The 14,603-nt window shown below is 44.9% G+C and overlaps 1 pseudogene; it reads right to left on the minus strand.

The window, feature by feature from the left end:
• Positions 1–12,369: 12,369 nt before the first annotated feature.
• On the minus strand, positions 12,370–12,487 carry LOC124803590 (annotated as a pseudogene).
• Positions 12,488–14,603: the final 2,116 nt, after the last annotated feature.

The following is a 14,603-nucleotide window of genomic DNA, read 5'->3' on the forward strand; positions in this document are numbered from 1 at the left end:
AGAGAGTTCGCGCGTCGACAACCGCCACAAAGAGGACATCAGACTCCGCGCTGTCGACTGCGTCCACTCTCAAATTTTGTAAAGTGGCTTCTTGCAGGCTGCACCGTCACACTGCAGTCTGAATTCTTTCAAAATCATATTTCAATCCTATCTGCTACAGATCGTAGAGTGAGGGGCAGTACTGAGATATCGGTCACACGAGGTTTTTGTAAGCTAACTCTTTCGTGGGTGGACTACATTGCCCGAGGATTATTCAAAAAAAAAAAAAAAAAAAAATGGTTCAATGGCTCTGAGGACTATGGGACTTAACTTCTGAGGACATCAGTCCCCTAGAACTTAGAACTACTTAAACCTAACTAACCTAAGGACATCACACACATCCATGCCCGAGGCAGGATTCGAACCTGCGACCGTAGCGGTCGCGCGGTTCCAGACTGTAGCGCCTAGAACCGCTCGGCCACCCCAGCCGGAGAGGATTATTCCAATGAATCTCAGTCTGGGATCTGCCTCCATTTTAAATCGCTCCGTACTCGTACTCTGAGGTATTTAATGGAGGCAACTGCTTTTACTGCTTGTTCGGTCATTGTCTGTAACTGGTCTTCTTGTCATTTTATGCGCAATACATTCCATTTTCTTGTTTTGATGGTCAACTGCCAAGCCCTGTTCGAAGAGTCTGCATGTATTCTTGCATTTCATTACAAGTTCCTAGTCTTATGAGTTCTCTGTATAAGTAAGTTTGACTGTTATAAGGACAAAGGAAAGGGGTGAGTGGAAGACTATGAAAGAAGCAAATGACCCTAATAAACATAGGTCCACAAACCGCTGGTTTCCCAGGCAACTTATTACGCCTGAATACAGGAATAATAGAGTCCCTTAGAATCCAAACTGCAGACGTACATTTGAGCACAAACACATACAAGAAGTATTTCACGGGGCCACAGTTTATGAGGAGGTAGCTTCAACGCCTCTCATATTGATGCCTGTACACGTTCAAAAAAAAAAAAACAATATCCCTCCCACATCGCCGGCAACGCCCGAAGCTTGAGCTGTGGTTCATTACTTCAAAGTCACTCTTCGTTTGACACGAATGATACCAACTTACGCAACTAACCGACAGCCAGCAGCGAATCTGCAGCGTAAACGTAGCTTTAGACATTAACAGTACTGTAACGTTGGCATGGTAGCATTTGTGCACACGTCATATCGGCTAAACCATTGGTTTCTGGATGTATGTTTATCCAGATTATTTGCTTGTTTCATTTCTCTATACTCGCCTCATTCCTTTGTCCCTATAATAGTCAAACATACTGAATGGCAGCAAGATGCGCAGACAGCGTGACGAACTTGCGACGTCATCCACTAGGCCATTCATATATTATGAACAGTAGTGGTCCATTCGTTGCAACAGGGTCTTGCCTTTAGGCTCACCATGGCTTCAATTTCGGTCTGCTGAAGTCTGATCATCCCATAGACTAAGAAAACATATTACGATCATAACCACATTTCAGTGGGAAATTGCTTTTCATTTTCTTCATACATTCGTTTTCTGTGGAAAATTTCATCAAATGAGGTCGTTTTACAAGTCGTTTCATATTTTCCTTATTGTTACATGCAAATCATTAGTTAGTTCGCCACTGTGTCCAATAAAGTTAGCATCTACACGTATCAGCGTAATCGGCTTTGCCTTGTACATTTACAAATAAATTCGAGAGAGTCATTTAGAGATTCACCGACTTTGTACTGAGTGTTATTTATTTCACATGTAATAGCCGAAAATGATTCGGATCACGAAGTAAAGATTCCAGTGGAGAGCGCGTCCTAGAAAAACCTTTGTTTATTTGTTGGGTATAATTCAATCTTTGTCTTGACCTATAGTTTTTGCTCTCTACGGCTCCCGGTAGTTATTACCACATATCATAACTAATGTCCTGTCATCCTGTGTCTTCTTCTAGTCAGTGTTTTATATTCCTTTTGTAACCGATTCTGCGGAGAAACTCTGCGTTTATTACATTACGAGCGTTTTCGCCACAGCTTCACTCGCATGTGGTTTCTATAGATATATTTCAAACAGCTACTTCTCCTCTCTCTCTGTGTGCACCTCTTCCTCCCACCGTTTCCGTCCACCTCACCCTCCCACTTATATCTGTCTATCTCCTCCTCTCCTTTCTCTTTGTCCATTTCCTCTGCCCCCGGTCGCTGACCATACCTTCCTTCCCCTTCCCTCTGCCAATCTCCTCCTCCCACTCGCTCTGTTTGTCTCCTCTTTCCCCTTCTTCCTTTTACACTGCCCCTCTTTGTGCATCACATTCTTCCCCCTATTTCCGTCCATCCACTCCTCCCCATCTCTTCATCCATCCACTCCTCGACTTTCTTTGTCTACCTTATCCTCCCGTCTCTCTCACGATCCATCTCCCTCCCCACTGTCTCTGCTCAGCCATGCTCGTCAGCATGTATGCCCCTGCAAGTCATGTCGATACTACAAACAAAACGCCCCCTCTCCACTCTCTCTCTTCTATCCATATCCTCCCCCCCTCTCACTTTACATTGCCTCCTGCCCCCTCTCTCTGTCCACTCACTCATGCTCCCATCTCTCCTTATCGGTCTATTCCTGCTCCTCTCTCCATACACCTTCTTCTCTGCCCATATCACCCTTTCCCAAGATCTGTCCATCCACACATGTAGCTCCTGCAAAACAGATCTTCAAGGCAGGCCAATACTTCTCCCGCAATGCACCTGTTGTGCAGGGCTGCCTACATACCAGGCCCTGTAAACAGTTTCTCTCCCCTGACATACAGACTGATAAACAAATCAAGTCGATAAAGCAGGTCTATACTGCTCTCACACAAGATGGCTCTGGCTCTAAGAGCTATGGGACTTAACATCTGAGGTCATCATTCCCCTAGACTTAGGACTACTTAAGCCTAAATAACCTAAGGAAATTGCACACACACCCATGCCCGAGGCAGGATTCGAACCTGCGACCATAGCAGCAGTGCGGTTCCGGACTCAAGCTCCTAGACCCGCTCGGCCACAGCGGCCGGTTCATACAACATGCCTGTCGTGCAGAGCACCCTATGTGGCAAGGGAGTGAAAAAAAAAGTGTTTCTGCCCAATCTCCACACCACTAGCAGTTTATAAAAACATGACAGTGTTCATAATAGAGAAGTTTGCGGTTTGTGTGCCAAATTTGGCTGAAATCTATCCATTGGCTAAGGAAAAGACTGTGGACATACAACTTTATTTGCAATATCCTTCTATGTATCACATGTCAAAAGTTTCTTTTTTGGTTTGCAGCAGTCCATGATTGACTTCGGTTATTCTGTACAGGAAGTAATGGATTGATGAGCAGTTAAAGTAGGGGAAGAGTCCTTTTTTACCAACGACTTCTAATTCTTTTAGTCGTTGCAGCTCCAGACCATGCAGCCAGCACTTTACTGACAAACCTCCTGTGATTTATATCTTTCTATTTAGCGTTGACCACCAGTCAACATTGGTGACGACTCGTTCATCGTCATCACAACAATTGGCGGCGAAATTAAAGGTACAGTTTTTTTGGAAAGCGGAACAGTGGAAGCAGAGCTATTTATATGTGTTTGTAGACTACATACCTGGTTGCGCCACCCTTTCTCTCCGCATGGTGTGATTCACGAGTGCATGACATCGCTTTGAAATTTATAGAAAGCTTTCGCACTGCTTTATAGGCGCTGTCTCTTGCCAACCCGCAAGCTGCTTGTGTTCTCATTGTTTACTACATGACTTGGCACCTTAGTAGGGGGTGGCTATAATTAAACTTATACTACTTGAGTCATGTATACAGGACCCAGCTTTATAGGAATGATGTTTGGACCATGTGCTGCAGGGTTTGCGTTGTTAGAAGCGTTAGTGCCATGACTTGGACTTATGCACCAATACTGGTGTGGCGACCTACAGTTGAAGCGCAAGCATCAGTGGGCATTACAGTTGCGGACAGTCAACACAGCGATGTATGAGGTGAGCAGAGCTTGAGTCATAAAGCTGTTTTGTCAACACAACAGCAATAGTGCTGAAGCTCTTCGCGAGAATCGACACATTAAAGCAATACGGAGAGGTCCTCTTTTCGCACCGAGGTTGGAAAACATGATTCGAAAGTACAAAATAAATTGCGATTTGGGAGTTGCTCCAAGAAGAGGCCGACGGTCAATTGCACCACAAACTGTTCAAGAAATTACTGTTGCCGTGGCTGAGAAAGCTGGACGCAGTGCGCTATCTTCTAGCACTGCACGAGGTGTGTCAAGACAGCCAACATTCCACCTGAGATGTTTCGGGCAGCGGTAGAGCTCTCTCTAGTGCTGTTACAGTCAGCCGTGGCTGCAGATGGTCGTCGTATTGAGCAATATTTGTAGCCCGCGACGTAAACATGGTAAAACTAAACTAAACCCCTCCCGATCAGGCCATGAAGGCCCAACGGCACCGACCGGCCGCCGTGTCATCCTCAGCCCATAGGCGTCACTGGATGCGGATATGGAGGAGCATATGGTCAGCACACCGCTCTCCCGGCAGTACGTCAGTTTCCGAGACCGGAGCCGCTACTTCTCAATCAAGTAGCTCCTCAGTTTGCCTCACAAGGGTTGACGTAAACATCGTACGCAATTAAAAAATATTACCCTCCATGTGGTATTGGAAATGTTTTCCTTTCAGTTACACATTCGTTATTTGTCATCCACAGTCAGTTTAAATTTTTCCGCAAAGTTTCAGTGTCCTACGATCATTCGGTTTCATTTGGGGCCCTCGCAAGTAGTGAAACTTTAATTATAACCACCCTGTATTTGTGAACCGCAGATGCAAGGAAGGTTCTTCGTAGTCAGGCACATTGTAGGAGTGACAAACTCTGCTACATTACATTTGCTACCAGTTTGTTGTTTTATGAAGTTTTCTTCTGGTAGTGCATGGAAGATCTTATTTTTTTTATTGATCCTTTGCTTGTGCGACAGTTTTTTCTGTATTCTTACGAGATACTGTTTTCTTGGAACGTTTACTTTTGTCGAATTATTGGTCTCACTGACATAACATCTTAATACGATCTTTGTAGGCTCGCTAACTGTTGCTTATAAGTTATGCGAATTTGTGCGGAGGCTTCCGAGCAGTAGGTGTTCACAACGGAGCCCTGAGAACTAGCGTTGTCGCCCCTTCTACTGTGCCATATGCGCAGCTACTGGCAAGCTATTTTGTGCTTTTTCTACTTGTGCGAACACTACAGAAATGAGACGGTTCTTCGCATATGCAGATCAGCTGCTGCCTCTCTGGTCTTCCACCATTACTACAGTAGGTGGCTCACCCACTCACTCAGACACACGGTTTTAATTATTGTATTGCATAGCGCACAGCATTGTTCCAGGAGTAAATTAAATCTAGTTCAGATCCTCCGGCTCCGGCCAAGTTGTTGGAAAGTTTTCCTTCCTGGAAGTGCTAACCGCCGGTCACTTACTTCTAACTGGGAAACCCGCCGCCCACTCGCCAGCTCGCCTGGCAACCGGCTAAAAGAGAAGCAAAGCTCTACAATGGACAGCATGTCAAGTAGCCTGCTCTGACGCTTGGAGAAGAGCATGAAAATAATATAATTTAGGTGGAAGTTCTCTATTTCTGGTGATTTTATTAGCAGTTTCGCACTCAGAAATAGTGATGATAACCGAGACGTCAAGAATTAAAGAAAGGATGAATACTGTTATAGAGACGGAACTAGTGCTTATTGAATAACAATATAAGTGAATGATTGAAGCACTATGCTGTAAGACCGTAGCTGTGTTCAAAATACGGGCCGCTTGTCACGCGGAAGAGAAACGCAACCAGTCACTCACAATAATACCATATATTCAGATAAACAACGCCATTACCGGTTTCCAACCAAGTTCATCGTCAGATGGCTGGTGACGTTAAGATCCGTATTTATTGCTTACATTAAATGTATTCGCAATTGTGGCTGTGCGGTTCTAGGCGCTTCAGTCTGAAACTGCGAGACCGCTACGGTCGCAGGTTCGAATCCTGCCTCGGGCATGGATGCGTGTGATGTCCTTAGGTTAGTTAGGTTTAAGCAGTTCTAAGTTCTAGGAGACTGATGACCTCGGATGTTACGTCTCATAGTGCTCAGAGCCATTTTTTTATTCGCAATTGCAAATATGGACAACCATCAGCTGTAGAATGGAGTCGTCAACCATGTCTTCAACCTCTACTCGCGCTTCCATTATGTATGTTCCAGTAAAGGCGAGACATTTTGTTTGAAAGTCGCTTGCCGGATGTCGGCGGATAAACGCGATATTGCAGTGCCTGTGCATATCCAAAGCGACATTGCATCGTAATTCGGAATAACACAGGCACTACAACATCGTATTAAATGCTGTTTACAATGCATGTATATCTTAACATGAACAGCCTTCTGATGATGAGTTGTCGTTTCGAAACAGGTATCGGCGCTATTTATGTGGGTAAAATACAGTAGCATTATTACAAGTGGCTGGTTGTTGTTTTCTTTTCTGCTAAAATCAACCTGTAGATTGAACCACTACTGACAAAAAACTATTAACTTGAGTTCTGTTTCCGATGTTACTACAGAATACTAGAGGAAAGAAGCTACCAGCCCCCAAGCTGTTAACTTGATGGACATGACGGGATTGCGTATTATTTTTATATAAACTATTATTGTTATTTTCTTAACTGAATGATCTTGTACATGAAATTAATCGGTGACAGATTCTATAGCACAGCTACTAAATTTCTGGGACGGGTGTATTGCAATGAAGCATTATCTGATCATTATATTGATGCGACTTTGGGGCAGCAAACTGTTATGGACGATGTCAGCGCTGTAATTCCTGTGGGTTTCAGCAAATTTTCTTGTAATAAATTGGTTCGCCCCGTAATCGGTTCGAATAGATCGTGGACGCTATCGTAACCAGGTGGTTGCAAAGTGTACGTACAACGTCCCCGACATAGCAGTAACTCACTTGATTACTTTGCGCTGCCTCAAAGCAATGTTACACAAATTCTCACAAATTTGCAGCTGCGTATACACTCCATGAGACAATTAAGTGTCTAGCAGAGTGTTCATTGAATCATCTTCAAGCTATATCTCTATTGTTTCGTTCTCGAACAGCGTGTGGGAAACACGAACACTTAAAAGTTCCCGTGCAATCTCTGATTTTTATCATTATATTATGATGTTCATTTCTCCCTATGTAGGTGGGCACCAAAAAATTATTTCTGAATTCAGAGGAGAAAGTTGATGATTGGAATTTAAAGATAAGTTCTTTCGCAACGAAAAACGCCTTAGTTTTAATGACTGCCACCCCAACTCGCGTATCAAATCCCTCGCGCTCTCTCCCCTATTTCGCAATAATACAAAATGAGCTGCCCTTCTTTGAACTTCGTTGATGTCCTCCATCAGTTCTATCTGATGCAGATCCCACACCGCGCAGCAATACTCCAGAAGAGGACGGACAAGCATAGTGTAGGTCGTCTAAGTGTTCCGCCAATAGCTGCGCGGGATTAGCCGAACGGTTTCAGGCGCTGGAGTCATGGGCTGTGCGGTTGGTCCCGGCGGAGGTTCGAGTCCTCCCTCGGGCATGGGTGTGTTTGTTTGTCCTTAGGATAATTTAGGATAATTAGTGTGTAAGCTTCGGGACTGATGACCTTAGCAGTTAAGTCCCATAAGATTTCACACACATTTTAACCTTTTTTTGTTCCGCCAAAAAATCAGTCTTTGCCTTCACTTTCCCCACAACATTATCTACGTGATCGTTCCAGTTTAAGTTATTCGTAACTGTGATTCCTAAGTATTTAGTTGAATTCACAGACTGCTTTGCGTAATTTATCGTGTAAATGAGGTTTAGCGCACTCATTTTATTACTTATGTAGATCAGACTTTTCAATATTTAGAGTCAACTGCCACTTTTCGTAACATACGAATATCTTTTCTAAATTATTTTGCAATTAGTTTGGACTATCTAATGACTTAAGAAAACAGTAAATGACCGAATGAATTGCAAATAATCGCCGGCCGTTTTGGCCGAGCGGTTCTAGGCGCTTCAGTCCGGTCGCAGGTTCGAACCCTGCCTCGGGCATGGGTGTGTGTGATGTCCTTAGGTTAGTTGGGTTTAAGTAGTTCTAAGTTATAGGGAACTGATGACCTCAGATGTTAAGTCACATAGTGCTTAGAGCCATTTGAACCATTTTTTTTTGCAAACAAGCTGAGAGGGCTTCTCAGATTGTCTCCTAAATTATTTATGTAAATCAGGAACTGCAGGGGGCCTGTAACACTTTCTTGGGGAACGCCAGTGTTACTTCTGTCTTTCTAGATGATTATAAATGGTGAACTTTTCTGAAAGGAAATCACGCCTACTTGATGAGCACTCCAAACACTGAAACAATACTCTACAATAAGCCACACTAATGTCTTATAAGCGATTTCCTTTAGAAATGCGTTGTTTTACCCAGAACCCTTCCAATAAATTTAAGTTTTTTAATCACCTTCTCTAATATTGTTCGCTCCGATAGCTAGTGGTCAGCGCAGCGGTCTGTCACGCCAAGGAGCCCGTGTACGATTCCAGGCTCGGTCGGAGATTTTCTCCTCTCAGGAACTGGGTGTTGTGTTGTCCTCATTATCATTTCATCATCATCAGTGGAAGGCAACGGGAAACCACAAACTGGAATCACTTCCCTAGACGCTCATGCGGTGGACCTCTCTGACGAGGCTTCACCCATGACAGGACCTGCCGTAAGGCCTAACACAAAGTTTTTCTATAATATTGATCTTATGTGATCGCTACACTTCATACCGCTTCCTAGTACTATGTAATATAACATGCTAAATATGTTATTTTAGTTATAGGCATTATGTTAAATTTATCGACATTTATTGAGCGATCCCATTCAACACAACAAATTTTTTCCAAGTGATACTGCCTTGTCTTTTAATTGTCACAGGACAATACCTTCCTGTACACAATCCAATAATCAGCAACCAGTCTTACAGTACAGCTGATACGTTTGAAAAATCGTTTACATCTGAAACTGGATTAGTGAATTTCTGTCAGAGAGGTAACAGTTTGTTGTAACTGACGGAAAGTCATAGAGTAAAACAGAAGTGATTTCTGGGGTTCCCCAAGGTAGTGTTATAGGCCTTTTGAGTTCCTTATCTAGATAAACGATTTAGAAGACAATATGAGCAGCAGTCTTAAGTTGTCGTTGATCGACTAGTAAAGTCATCAGAACATGAAAACGATGTAGGAAAGATATCCATATGGTGCAACAATTGGCAACTGACCCTAAATAACGAAAAGTATGAGGTGCTAAAAGGAATCCGTTAAACTTCGATTACACTAAAATCAGTCAAATCTAAAGGCCGTAAATTCAATCAAATACTTAGGAACTACAGTTACGAACAATTTAAATGGGAAGGAACGCATATAAAATGTTGTGAGATAGGGGAGCCAAAGACTGCGTTTTTCGGCAGCACACCTAGAAGATGGAACAGATCTACTAAAGAGACTGCCTACACTACGCTTGTCCGTCACTACGCTTGTCCGTCGTCTTTTGGACTACTGCTGCGCTGTGTGGGATCCTTACCAGATATGACTGAAGGAGTACATCGAGAAAGTCCAAAGAAGGGCAGCACGTTTCGTATTAGCGCAAAATAGGGGAGAGAGTGTCATTGAAATGATACAGGGTTTGAGGTGGACATAATTAAAACAAAGGCGTTTTTCGTAGTGGCGGAATAGTCACACGAGATTTCAATCACCAACTTTCTCCTGCGAATGTGAAAATATTTTGTTGACGTCGGCCTAGAAAGGGAGAAACGATCATAATAAACTAAGGGAAATCAGCGCTCGCACGGAAAGATATAGGTGTTCCTTTTTTCCGTGGCCTGTACGAGATTGGAATAATAGAGAATTATTGTGAAGGTAGTTCGATGAACCCTGTAGCAGTCACTTAAGTGTGATTTTCAGAGTATCGACGAGGATGTAGATGCAGATGTCTGTTGAGTATAGAGTGGTTATAATTAAACTTCCTTTACTTGACAGTGCGCCTATGAAAAACGAGTCATCGTTGGTGAATGGAACTTTGTGTAAACTTTCTTAAGGACATGTGGAAGAGAAATAACAAACAAGCGATTACAGAGACTGATCTTAATTTGTAATTTTTGACAACATTTCTCTTAGAGAACATCGGTTTTTTGTTACTTAGAAATAAACATAAGCAGTCACAAGCGCAAGAAACTTCATTTTTAATGAGGCTTCGGTCTATTTTAGACCATCTTCAGTGTGAGGTCAGAAGATAGTCTAAAACAGACCGAAACCGGTAACTTCATATAAAACAAAGTTTTTGTAGAACATTCGTCGTCCAGTATCACGTGCTGTTAGTGAAAAATTCCTCGAGCCGATCACTTATTTTCGGAGATACTTAGTACGATTGTAGCACGCATGAGGTATGACTGACAGTGACAGTCGTTCATCATCTACTTACCGTGTTCGATGTTAAATGATGCTTCTCAATATTACTCTCCACGCGCATGTGTGTGACCAAATTTTTGAAACAAACGCCGCCGTTTAGATAGCAGTCCATTCCCCGAACTTTTGAAGCGCACCTTGTGTTTTACTTTGATAGCTATCTATTTTTTTTTTTTAAAGATGCGCCTCGCTGCAACAGGGGAAAGCTATTACGCAGCTGGTGTAATGCGCCTTGCCATCAGGCGACCCCCCCACAAAAGGCCATATTCACGTGAAAAATAAGTCCGGCGCCCGCTCTCGCTCGCGCGTGTGCGTAATTTGGAGAGGGGCGGCGGCAGAAGCGCCAAACACTGGCGGGGAACGCGCGCGCGCCCGGAATTTATTTCGCCATCGACGGCCTCATTACGACTGTGAATGGCCCGCAAATTGCGCGCGCCGTGGCCGCCTGCGGCCGCGCCGGCAATAACTCCTCGCGGCGAGGCGGGCCGCTCCGCGATCAAACGCGACGCGGCGCTGCCCGCTGCCTCGCTGCCACGCTATCGCTGCCGCCTCTCGCCTATCGATTCCCTCCTGGCAGATGGGCCGCCCCGAATAAACAACGCCCGCCCGCAAACCGGCGAACCAGTCCTCCAGCCCATATGGACGAGTTTCGGCAGCCGTGCCGTTTATTGCAGTCGCTTCCTGCCACACATGAAACCCAGCAGGGCTGCTCAGGCACATGACGCGCAGATTTTTCAATTATTCTGTTAACGGTTACTGTTATTATTATTGTCGTACGGTATTAAATAACATGTATATTTTTAAAGGTACTATTCAAAAGTTTCCGCAATACACTAACTAAAATTAATACATTTTGACTAAAGTTCAGTCTTGATCACACCATTTATGTTTCAATGACATAGGTAACCGGTTTCGGTTATTTTTACATAAACATCGTCAGACCTATGGCTCCCTTAGGATGGTAGGCGGAGCCCTCCTCAGCTGCTACGAAGTCAACTGAGGAGGGCTCCGCCTACCATTCTAAGGGAGCCATAGGTATGATGATGGTTATGTAAAAATAACCGAAACCGGTTACCTATGTCATTGAAACATAAATGTTGTGATCAAGACTCAACTTTAGTCAAAATATAATAATCTATTGATCACTGTATTCCAAAAATGTTTACGAAAATTGTATAAAATTAATATGTCTTACCTAAATCGTATTCTGCACCGTCAAAAAAATGGCTCTGAGCACTATGGGACTCAACAGCTGTGGTCATCAGTCACCTAGAACTTAGAACTACTTAAACCTAACTGCCGGCCGAAGTGGCCGTGCGGTTAAAGGCGCTGCAGTCTGGAACCGCAAGACCGCTACGGTCGCAGGTTCGAATCCTGCCTCGGGCATGGATGTTTGTGATGTCCTTAGGTTAGTTAGGTTTAACTAGTTCTAAGTTCTAGGGGACTAATGACCTCAGCAGTTGAGTCCCATAGTGCTCAGAGCCATCTGAACCATCTTAAACCTAACTAACCTAACGACATCACACACATCCATGCCCGAGGCAGGATTCGAACCTGCGACAGTAGCGGTCACGCAGTTCCAGACTGACGCGCCTAGAACCGCACGGCCACACCGGCCGGCTCTGCACCATCATATTCAAAGCAGTAGCCTGTAGAGAAAATTAAAACTAAACTAAAACTAAATTCCTCCCGAACAGGCCATGAAGACCCAACGGTACTGACCGACCGCCGTGTCATCCTCACCTCATAGGCGTCACTGGATTCGGATACGGAGGAGCATGTGGCCAGCACACCGCTCTCCCGGCCGTATGTCAGTTTCCGAGACCGGAGCCGCTACTTTTCAATCAAGTAGCTCCTCAGTTTGCCTCACAAGGGCTGAGTGCACCCCGCTTGCCAACAGCTCTGGGCAGACCGGATGGTCACCCATCCAAGTGCTAGCCCAGCCCAACAGCGCTTAACTTCGGTGATCTGACCGGAACCGGTGTTACCACTGCGGCAAGGCCGTTGGTCGTAGAAACACTACATATACAAAAATAATCTGCGAGCCATTGTACAGTGAATGGCGGTGGATACATCATTCAGATATTTTCTCTCTTCCTTTTCCATACCGATGAGGAAATAGAAAACTGTTTTGAGAAAAAAAGATCAAATCTTTTGTGAAATAATTGTTTAAAAGCAGGAAATTATAGGGGTCCTGTCCCAGACTCCTACAGTCATCAGGAGGGAGCCGGGTGGGACGCAGTGGTGAGGACACTGTTATGCTCGAGAGCGCTAAGAAAATATCATTGACAATAGTACATTTATATATACTAAGATGGTATCTGTTCTTTCGGACATGTCCGAAAGAACAGATACTGTGGTGTCACCGCCAGACACCACACTTGCTAGGTGGTAGCTTTTAAATCGGCCGCGGTCCGGTAGTATACGTCGGACCCGACCGCCACCACACGGCAGGTCTAGAGAGACTTCCTAGCACTCGCCCCAGTTGTACAGACGACTTTGATAGCGATGCTACACTGACAAATACGCTCTCATTTGCCGAGACGATAGTTAGCATAGCCTTCAACTACGTCATTTGCTACGACCTAACAAGGCGCCATAGCATTTGATATTTATCTTGTGAAGCATGTACAATCAAGAGCGATGTTCTACAATTATGGATCAAAGTTAAGTATTACAGCAACTGCGTCCGTTTTTCTAAGTTCTCATTTCCTTGCAATGTTCCAGACCTCACGCCAGTCTGCGTGAGCTTAAAAGCGTGCATTTCGGCCTCCTCTAGCAAAACTTCAGATACCATCTTAGTAAATATATAGTTAAGGCTCACCGGCCACTTGACCATCTTCTTCCTCTGTGTGAATGCACAAACAGTGGCCGAACTCTTACGGGAATCGGCAACGCGCCGCGAGTAATGAGTATAATGGGCGGGGGCACTACGGATGTAGTGCGGGACAGTACGTTGAGAATGTGGGTTTCGCGGGAGGCGTGCCAGAGATAAATCCTTGCAGTCGCAGTACCCTCTGTGTCCTCGGTGGCTCAGATGAATAGAGCGTCTGGCATGTAAGCAGGAGATCCCGGGTTCGAGTCCCGGTCGGGGCACACATTTTCATGTGTCCCCGTTGACGTATGTCAACGCCTGTAAGCAGTTAAGGGTGTTCATTTCATTATAATTTCAATAGTACATTTATTAGGCAGTGGACCCTAATACAGGATTGTCTTCCAAAGCATCGCGCCTCACCCAGTCAGGCGGAATAGCATCTTTTAGCAGTGGAAGGCCAGCTTATGCTCATCTTGCAGTACCTCCAGCACAGTGAACCGGCGGGCTGCAGCTGCTACGTCACGGGTGGCCGTCGGGCGGTGGAATCCGGTGACCTCGAACTCTGGATATCGATCTCCAAAGTTCTCTTGTGGAGGTCGAAGGCGAATGACGGACAGCATCTAGGTCACGCGGGTCAAGCTTTCAGCGGGCATGCAACGTGATGGCGGCCTCCACGCCCCATTAGTATGGCCTCAAACGTTTGCAGTGCAGCTGTCAGAAGTAGCGTCTTTCCAGCCGGACGCTGGAAGACAGTTAGGCGTGCCGAGAGACACAAAGAGTATGTCCTGGGCAGTTGGCAATCAACAATCAGCAGCGAAACATTTGTTAGGAAGGGTGGGGGTGTTTACATAGGCGCTTCCATGCACTCTGTGGAGGTGAGTGTGGCTATGACATCATGTGTCCTGGTCATAAGTCTCTTTCAGCTCTCCTACTGACTTCAGGCTTTCGCAACTTCACCTTTCAGAGGCTCTTTTCTGCTGGCTCGACACTTGAACACTTAATGTTGCATCGTACCTACGTTTTCTGATGAAACTGTGCTTGGTTACAAGTATGACGGCATCTCTCGGCTCCTCACCCCCCCCCCCCCCCCCCCCCCACCTGTTGCAATAGCTTCAGTGTCTACCGCAACACGCTCCTTGCAGGAGCTGCCATGGTAGAATTTGAACAAAGTTTTAGTGTCCACTGAGGATGTTATCCCGGGGTGTAACAAAGTGAAATAGATTACAGAAACACTTGATGCGCCTTTACATGACGCTCGAAATCATGTGCAGCAGCTGAGATGCTTACACGTTACAGACGTAAAGAGATCA

The sequence above is a fragment of the Schistocerca piceifrons genome, chromosome 6, assembly GCF_021461385.2.
Source record: "Schistocerca piceifrons isolate TAMUIC-IGC-003096 chromosome 6, iqSchPice1.1, whole genome shotgun sequence".
Taxonomy (NCBI): domain Eukaryota; kingdom Metazoa; phylum Arthropoda; class Insecta; order Orthoptera; family Acrididae; genus Schistocerca; species Schistocerca piceifrons.